The sequence below is a fragment of the Anopheles arabiensis genome, chromosome 3 (genome assembly GCF_016920715.1).
Source record: "Anopheles arabiensis isolate DONGOLA chromosome 3, AaraD3, whole genome shotgun sequence".
NCBI classification, from domain to species: Eukaryota; Metazoa; Arthropoda; class Insecta; order Diptera; family Culicidae; genus Anopheles; species Anopheles arabiensis.
The window spans coordinates 5,446,560-5,455,374 of record NC_053518.1 but is presented as its reverse complement, the minus strand read 5'-3'; positions in this window follow the sequence as shown (position 1 = coordinate 5,455,374).

Here is an 8,815-nt window from a genome sequence, read left to right as displayed (position 1 = left end):
TCGGCAAGTCGCCCTTCCTTCCTGCTTCGCTGCTTCGTGCGCGCTTGTATGGGCTGCACTGGTACATGGTTACTCTCTGGGGACTTTTTTTGTTCGGTCTACTTGTGACTCCTGCTGCAGCGCTCGCAATGGGAGGCATCCCCACGCCGTTGCAGGGTGATGAAAAACGGACGGCAAAATACATTTTGCCACCTGCTGATTTGCAAAATAAAAATCCTCCCCCCACTCTCCCAGCAGCCCTCGTGCGGTGGGGGAATCACGGGGGAAGGAAATGGCAAAGATGCAAAACAAAACAAATGCATAACGCATTCTCGTGCGGGGCATCGAAATTGCATGAAATCGTTCAGTTCCCGAAAACGGTGAGATTAATGTTCCGCCAAATAAAACGCGCGTTTGGCCACAGAAAGGAGGGGTTGGAGGCTTTAAACGCTCAATGAAGGATAAAAAATACACAGCAAAATCTTGGTCCAAACAATCAACGCTAAACCACACTCCGATGCAACTCAGATGCAAAACTCTTGCTTATGACCGAAAGAGAGCGCAACAGTAACGCTTAAAAGGCAACCAAACATGACTTAATTTTTCTTGTTCTTTCGAGTTTTTAGAACGCTTTTTTGTGTGAGTGTGTGTGTGTGTGTGTGTGTGTGTGTGTGTGTGTGTGTGGTATTTTATTTGCATTTTGGGGGGTGCTTATACACTGCTGCTCATTTGCCAAAAGCAGCACCCAGCCACCATCATCGATCGTTTTGTAAGCAAAGCGTGTTTCAAATGTTGTTTGCCTCACCCCCCCCCCCCCCCCAATCGTGTGTCGCGTTTGCCGTAAAATATATGATCTCATCGAATGCTTCCCCAGAACGCAAAAGCTCTTCTTTTTTTTTTCGGTGTCAGCCTTTTCGGTTGCGTTCCCGTGCACCCGGTTGGTTGGCGAATAATTTGTACAACAGATGTCATTTTTTACATCGAGCGTACATCGTGGTTTTGTGCATTTGTTTGAATGAGTCTTGCTTTTTGCTGCGCGCCTGCCGGGAGGTTCTGTCAATCACCGGGATTGAGCGATGATTGATTTTTCGTACGATAGGTGTCTTTTTTTGGGGGAGGAAGGGAAGCTTCTTAAGCCTTAAACCTCCAACACGAGCGCTCGGGCATGATTTGGATTATTGTAAGTGGGATCTCGAGTTTTGTGTAAAAAATGCATTCGTTAAAACTTCTTTGTAAGCTCTGTGACCTTTAGCAAGGGTAGTTACCACACATTACTTGCAGCAATATGAATGTGTAAAAAATTGGCTATAAAACAACAGAAAAATAAGTATAATTCGCTCGAATGTCGCTTTTCAAGAACGCACTTGCCACTCCTTTCCCATTTCCGCACAGAATGATTATGACAAATATACTCTCGACTTTATGTGCCTTTTGTTGACCGTCCTGACCGCTGGCCGCGGCTGTAGCTTGCCTGATTTAGCTCAAATTGCCGGCCCCGCAATCGGCAATTGAAACGTCAGCGCTAAAAAACGATCACAAATTAGCTAACCGGGCGACACTTTACGATCCTACCGTGTGCCTAGCCCACCGAAATAGGACCACAGCCACACGCGGGCCATGTGTGGGGAAACACGCATAAAACCACCAATAAACTATGTGAAACATTTCCCCGGGTGCAAGAAGGGAGCAAAGCCGAAAAAGAAACCTCCAAGTTCCATCCCGTTCCAATGGCCAGCACCTTGAATCCTTTCGACACGATGCAACAGCAGCAAACGAACCAAACCTAAAAAAAAGCAATACACCAAAAAAACCGATCACCATCACGGGCGACCCCTTCCGGCACGTTACATGCAGCACGCGAATAAAACACAAAATTTATCGTTCCTTCGCCATGCACCGAGAACGCCTTCCCAGACCTTTGTTTGGTGCCCGGGGGGAGGTGGGGTGTAGTCCGAAAGCGCGCAAGGATTAAAGGATCCCCATGGATTAACGCTAGAAGCTGCTAGCCCGCGCAGAAGCAGGAGCCTCCACCATTCAACCACAGCCAAAACGGGCGGCGATGGTACATGGGAGACGCGAGCGAAAATATTTCTTAAACTCTTGCACGATACAAGAATAATGCAAAGAGATTCGCAAAAAAAACGACGACGATGGTGAACATCCAAAAAAACAAACCACAACAAGAAACAAACTGCACACACACACACAAGCCTACAATAAAAATTTCCAAAATTGAATGAATGCTTGTTGAACATTTGTTATTGTTATTTCTCCCCCTGGTTTGCTTCTTACTAGCTGCTTCCTTTCTCCGGATGGAACAGTGCGTTCGGTGTTTTTTTTCTTTTCTTCGGTTGTTGTTGATCTTCGGATGGGAACGAAACGGGGTGGTGTGGTGAAAATCCTGACAGTTACGATCGGTCGGTGCATACCTGATGCCTTTTTAAAGCACCCTAGCAACGCGTTTAACGAGGAATGCCTCTGAATGCAACCGCCATCGCCAACCAAAACCGTGACACGAGTGGGCTAAGCTCGTAAAGCTCGAAATGTGTTAAAGAGTTAAGGAAGAGAAAGAGAGGGAAAGAGGAGAGATGGAAGGGAGGAAATGGAATGTTTTAAGAAAATATGACATAATCATGTTCCAATTGCAGAAACATGCTAAAATGATCATTTGGGGCGAGGGTACAAAATAAATAAAGCGAAAGAGGATTGAGCTCGAGGATTACAGGATGGATTTGGAGCTTTTTAGGTTAAACGTTTTTGGATAAATGGTGTCTTCAATGTTTGAAATATGAACGTAAAACAATATTCTTGTTTTATGGATACATATAATGGCCAAGTTTCAAGCTCTAGCCCTAATTCTTCCCCCCTTGTACTAAGAATCGATCTACCTTACGGTTGGAATTGATTTCGCTTCATTTCCAGAATCAGCATGCAAACACGCCTAACTCTTGAATAGTCCCACAAACAATTTCATTCAATCTAACAACAAAAGGCATTTAATCTCAACAATGTGAAAAATTGCTGTTGATGTACGCGTGGCCAGAGCGTGTCGTTATTTAAATCCGCTTCTATGAAAACAACATCGCATCGATTTTGCATACGATTTTAGCGCAAATTATTGCGCAAGATTTATCATCGATGATCATCTTTGTTCGAAACAATGCAATGACACATGAGTTTTGTAACTTTAAGATGACTCCTTTCCCATTCAATAAAACTCTTCATACCTTTTTCGCTTCTTTCCACCTGCTCGAGTCTACTAGGTATCAATAGGATGGCCGTATTATTCACCCGGATGTGTGATTCTAGCCACCCCGTTCTCTATAATCTCCAGCTAAACAATTGTCTCGAGTGTGTGTTTTTTTATTTATTTTTTCTTATTCCTCTCTATCAATTTCTCTCCTGTTTTTGCTATTTTTCTTTTCTCTAGAATGCAATTTTGTTGAAACACAGCTTTTCCATCACAATGTCCCCATGGAAGGCTCTACGCCTGCGGGATAGGATTTATCAGAGCCCAACCCCCGACAGCAAAATGGTCTTCATTACTCATCTTAATGCCTAGCAATATGGCTTAAGTACCTTCATCCGTGCACGTCGATACGTTCGCACCCTCTCCCTCTCTCTCTCTCTCTCTCAGCCTTCCCGGAACGACAATAGTCTAGCCGGGCAAGAAGATACACGGTGGACAAACAAAACCGATTTCTCGACCACAGACAGGGCCGGACACAAAAATCGGAACCTCCGCATCCATGGTCTGCAAAAACCAACACCGTCCAGTGTCATTTACATAAATTTGTCGGTAAATGGAGACATTTGCTTTCCTTTCCTATTTTTTTTTCACTCACAACAAACCATTTTCTGCCAGTTCCGTGGAGCTTTCCGATTGAGAAGGCGCGCTAGCCATGGGTCGACCCGAGGATGTCCTATGGCGGAAATGTAAATGCAGATATTACGCTGAAAATAGTCGTACGAAGTCTATTTGTCACATGTCTTCCCTCCAGGGAGTGCGCTTTGTGCCATGTTTGGCGATCGATTTATCCACCCATCGAGAAAGAAAGACCGAGAGAGAGAGAGGGAGCGTAGTAGAGCCTCCCAAGAGGCTACAGGAATCGGATGGTTCGGCTTGGAACACATGGACAGGTGTTTCGGACAAGGGAATGTCAAGCAAACATGAAATATTCAGGGCTTAGGCACCACCACCGGCCTCCCACCCGAACACCCACACATACGCTCTCTTTAAACACACAGCCCACAATGATCGGCCATTCGAATCAATTCAGTTGAGCTTTTTCGATCGTTAATTTTTATAAATGACCCCCGATAGTGGCAGTTAATTATAGCAATTTGTTAGGACTGATAGATTTCCCAATAGCAATTTGAGCTAATCGGATAGCACTTTGGATGAGTTATGTGTGTCCGCGCGAGTGAGTGTGTGTGTGTATTTCATCCCGCATTCGGAGGATCCCCGATGGGTGGATTCCCCCCCTCGAACCCACCGTGAGCAAGTGAGCGAGGATTGGCGGTTTAGTCACCGTCAGCATCCCTATCCGCTTTGTCTGCGCCAGCGGGAAAAAGGTTTTACACGACTCGATCGTCCCAGGCTCCTATCTGGAACATACGTGAGAATAGTCAACCGCACGATCTCAAGGCTCAGGAAGGGAGGACAAACCGTTGGAAAGGGGGAAAAAACAAAAAAAAAACAATAACATGACCCCGGGGGCGCTTACACACGTTTCGCCGTCCGCCGCGCGGTAGTGACCACTTTATACGTATCAATTTGGTTTATTTGTTTAACCGCCCGCTTTGTTGTTGTTGTTGTTTTTCGATTCTGGTTTTGCTAGCGAGCTGCCATTCCGGCTGGCCACCTCCGACGATGTGTGGCTGGGATGGTATTTGGAGTTTGGTTTTAGCTTTTGTGGCTCCGATGCTGCTTCCCACCTGCCGGCTCTGGGGACGTGTTTGTGCGTGTTAGTTTTGTTCATTTCTTTTCCCTCTGCATAGACGTGTGCGATCAATCGCGCGATCTAGCGGAAAGGGGGGTGACATTCGAGAGCTGCTAGGATGTCTTATCTGTAACCGGCTTGACTTGGTTTGAGTCGTCAAACGTGTGTGAACTGCTGGTGAGAGGAGAAAAGGGATCGATGGTTTAGGGGAGATGCCTAATCGTAGATCATTTGTTGGAATCAGGTGGATTATGTGCACACAGGTTTGAGTTTGTTTTGGAACAGAAATGACAGGTTTGGGATGTTGCTTGGGCTAGCATTTAAGTCTTTTGAGGAATTGCACATACCTTAAAGTATGAGGATCAACCTTTTGTATTAATTGTTAACTTTATTTTCAAACATTTCACTTTTAGATGCTTTTTCAAGTATAATTCACTTCAAAAACTCTTTCGTGCACTCTTTCTCAGCTTTTTGCAGATGCAACTGAACCTTACCTGCCATTCGATCACTGATTTATGACACTAAATCAATATCTTTCGCCGCAGCGATGGGTATAAATAGCTTGCTGGCAATATCGAAATCGCCACGCTGATCCCAATTCCCGCCCCGTAACTGCACTTGGAGTATATCAATCATCTTCCAGTGCACATCATCGCTGCGTCATCGATGCGGCCAACCACACCATAGCGGGCCTGACATCTGTGTTTTACCTTTTGCCATATCGCAAATCCAAAAGAAGCACGAGAAAGAAACCTCGACACTGTGCACTGTTTTCTTCCCTCCTTTGCTGCTTTTTTTCGGTGCTGAGGCTGGGAGTTTTATTTCCACTGCAGCGAAAAACCTCGCAACCTCACACCAATCATAATTCTCACCGAATGCAGTCAACCCCTTGCTAACGTGCGTGGGTGCAAAGCCCTCCCTCCCAGGCGCTCTGACGGAAGGTAAGTAGGAGTTTGGTTGTACTTTTGGGCAGAGGAGTAAAGGGGGTTGGGACAAGTAAAAATAAATTATGATTGCACCTCGATAGGGAAGTGCTGTGGCCGCTTTCAGCAATCAATCTCGCCGGGGCCCACGAGCCTCACGAGCCTTACCAAATCGGCTCAGTTTGCGACCGATGACGTAAATGGGTTTGATCCGGCCCCGGGGAAATCGTTGCACGATTGTGGGTGCATTTTCTGTGTCTGTGTGTGTGTCTGTGTACGTGAAAATGAAATGCATTTTGCAGCTTGTGACCAACTCGAGAGAAAGACAGTAAAGAGAGAAGGTGAAGTCCATGCCTATTGCTTTCATGCTCATTGCCCTACTAACGGTGAAAAGTTGTTGATGCGATCGCTAATATTTAGACGTTACGAGACGGAGCGGTTTTTTGTTGTTGCTGTTGTTGTTTTGTTCTGCACCGTTACGTACAAAACGTCAAATTTGTAACGTCTCAAAAGCTTTGTCATAAATCATAACCCCAAGATCGAAACGGAGAGGTGACACAGGATGGGAGAGACGAACAGAGGAGCAAAGCAAAAGCAACTGCTCCAACAACCGGTCGTGTCTGGCGTACGAGACACGAGGACCCTTTTTTTGCTCTCTTTGTGGAGTGCACAATTTGCACAACCGATGCCGTAAGGGATTGTGTCTAGCCGAGTGGTCGTGGCGCCCTAGACGCGACCCTTTTTCCCCCGGCTAAACACACGCAGCTGCACTTCCTGTCCCGCACGGCCGGCGCAACATTCTTGCAACCCGTTGATGGACAACTTTTCGCGCCGAGTGTTGATTTCGTCGCTGACCCGTGGCTGTGTGCACACCATCTGGAGCAAAGATCGCTTACGAAACCGAAACGAAACCAGCCGCACAGTACTCCTCCACCTTCTGACCGAACAATGTTGCAACGCGTCGCACCTTTGAGCCCTGCGCGGCTTCAACAAACAGCAACGAAGATCTTCAGCATCACCAACAGGCAGATCATCTCCAGGTTCGAGCAAATACGCCAGCCAGCCAGCCGAACACAGAACTCAACGGAGAACGGACGAAAAAAAACCCAACTCCAGCTGGCCAAACTTTGGTGGCTCCATGGTGCTCCCGTGGCAACCTGGGTACATTATGACAGCCGGCTAAATAATGGCCGTTATTTATGTTTGCTCCTGCGCTGGAGGGTCTGGGTTGTTTTGCGGGCGCGACCAGACTGACTGACACTCGGACCACGGTTTGACGGTGACGCAACGGCCCAACAGCAAACGGGGTCGCTCGGTGCGCGTGAAGGAGCGAAATAAATTATGGCAAATGTCCAGACCGATTTCGTTTGCTGTTTTTTTTGTGTTTGTCTCTGTGCATTCAGTGAGTGTCATTTTCAATGCAGCTCTCTATGCGTCTCCGTTGGCAGGAGTTTGGTCAGCGTTTTTGGAGTTCATGAGTCATCGAAAGCGTTGGTGAGGTTAGAAGGTTGATGGGTGGCTGTCACCAATGTTTGCACCATATAGTCCCAATCTACCCAATCTGATGACTCATAATCTCTATGATGTGTTGCTATCAGTGCGGCTTATCTTGAGCGTCTAAATGAGCCAAGCGACGAACCTGCACAACATGCCTTTCCACTTTCAGCAACCGTTTTAACATCATTACTGTTTTTTTCTCATTTTCTCTCCAAAATACAACCATTCCCTTTCCACCCAACCGCCCCTATGCTTGTCCAGTTTGAAAGAAAAATAAAAACAGACATAATTTATACCCCCAACACCTTATCCGACCCAGGTCAACCGATAAGACACAACCATCAAAAGCGTGTACCGTGTGCGAGAGTGGTTTATCAAAAGCGAAGCAAAATATTTTACTTGTTTCGGCGAGCAAAGTGCACAACCACCACCACCACCACCACTGTCCTCGAGAGTCCTTTCCTCACTGCTATACGTACAGGTGGTTGGAGGTGTATGTGCATACCTGGTCAAAGATCCGATCCGAACACGCAGTTCAGAGTCGGTCTCTTATCTTCTGGGAGCCCCCAGAAGTATTACCCTCCGCCGATAGGCGGGCAGCACTCGTCTCTCTTTCTCTCCCTTCGACGCAATGGCTGGGACACACCGAGTGTTTTGCTTGCAGTGATCGTAGTCTCGCCTTTTTTTTGCGTGTCATTTTGAATCTTTCCTGCCTTCTGGTGCGACTCTTCTCCCTCATTTCCTGCCCGGTATCGGTAGTGAACATTCCGACCTGTCCACACTCGCATAACTTCCAGAGTGCTCCAGTGCGGCCAGACCTTCGCCTTCGCGCTGATTGTCCGATTTGGGGTTTAGTTAAGCGTTGAGCTTTTTGTGTGTCTCTGCGCGCGCGCACTCTCTCTCTCTCTCTCTCGTTCTCTCCCTCTACCTGCAACAGTTCCCGTTTATTATCTTCGAATCCCATGTCTGGGGCGTGAGGTCTATATCTAGAAGCGGACCCAGCGACCATACACGGGTTTCCCTGTACTGTAGGCGACTCGGACCTTAAAGCGAAACATGCCGGAATGCTGACAGCGCTGACATGGGTGTACACCGGTGTACACGGGACCCCCGATAAAACTGCATTGCACCGTTCCGCGGCCCGAGCCGTTCGAGGTTGGCTGGCGGTGGCAATGTCGAGGTCAAATAATTGATTCCTCAAAATTGTTATCACATTTTTGTACCGGAAATTGCGTGCGGTTGTCCCTGGAGCGGTGGTCTGTCCGCAAATGTCTGCCGGCTGTGGGGCCGCGGGGAAGGGATGCTTACCGACGCCAGCAACGCGGTTTCGGTAGTTGGAGGGCAATTTTGCCTGGAATTCGGTAAGTTTGTCAGCTACATTGTAATATTGTCTTCGGACAAGATCAGTTTACAAATTAGCTTTCAACAGTGGAACTCGCTGGTATTATGAGGAGGAGCCTTCATTCACAAACA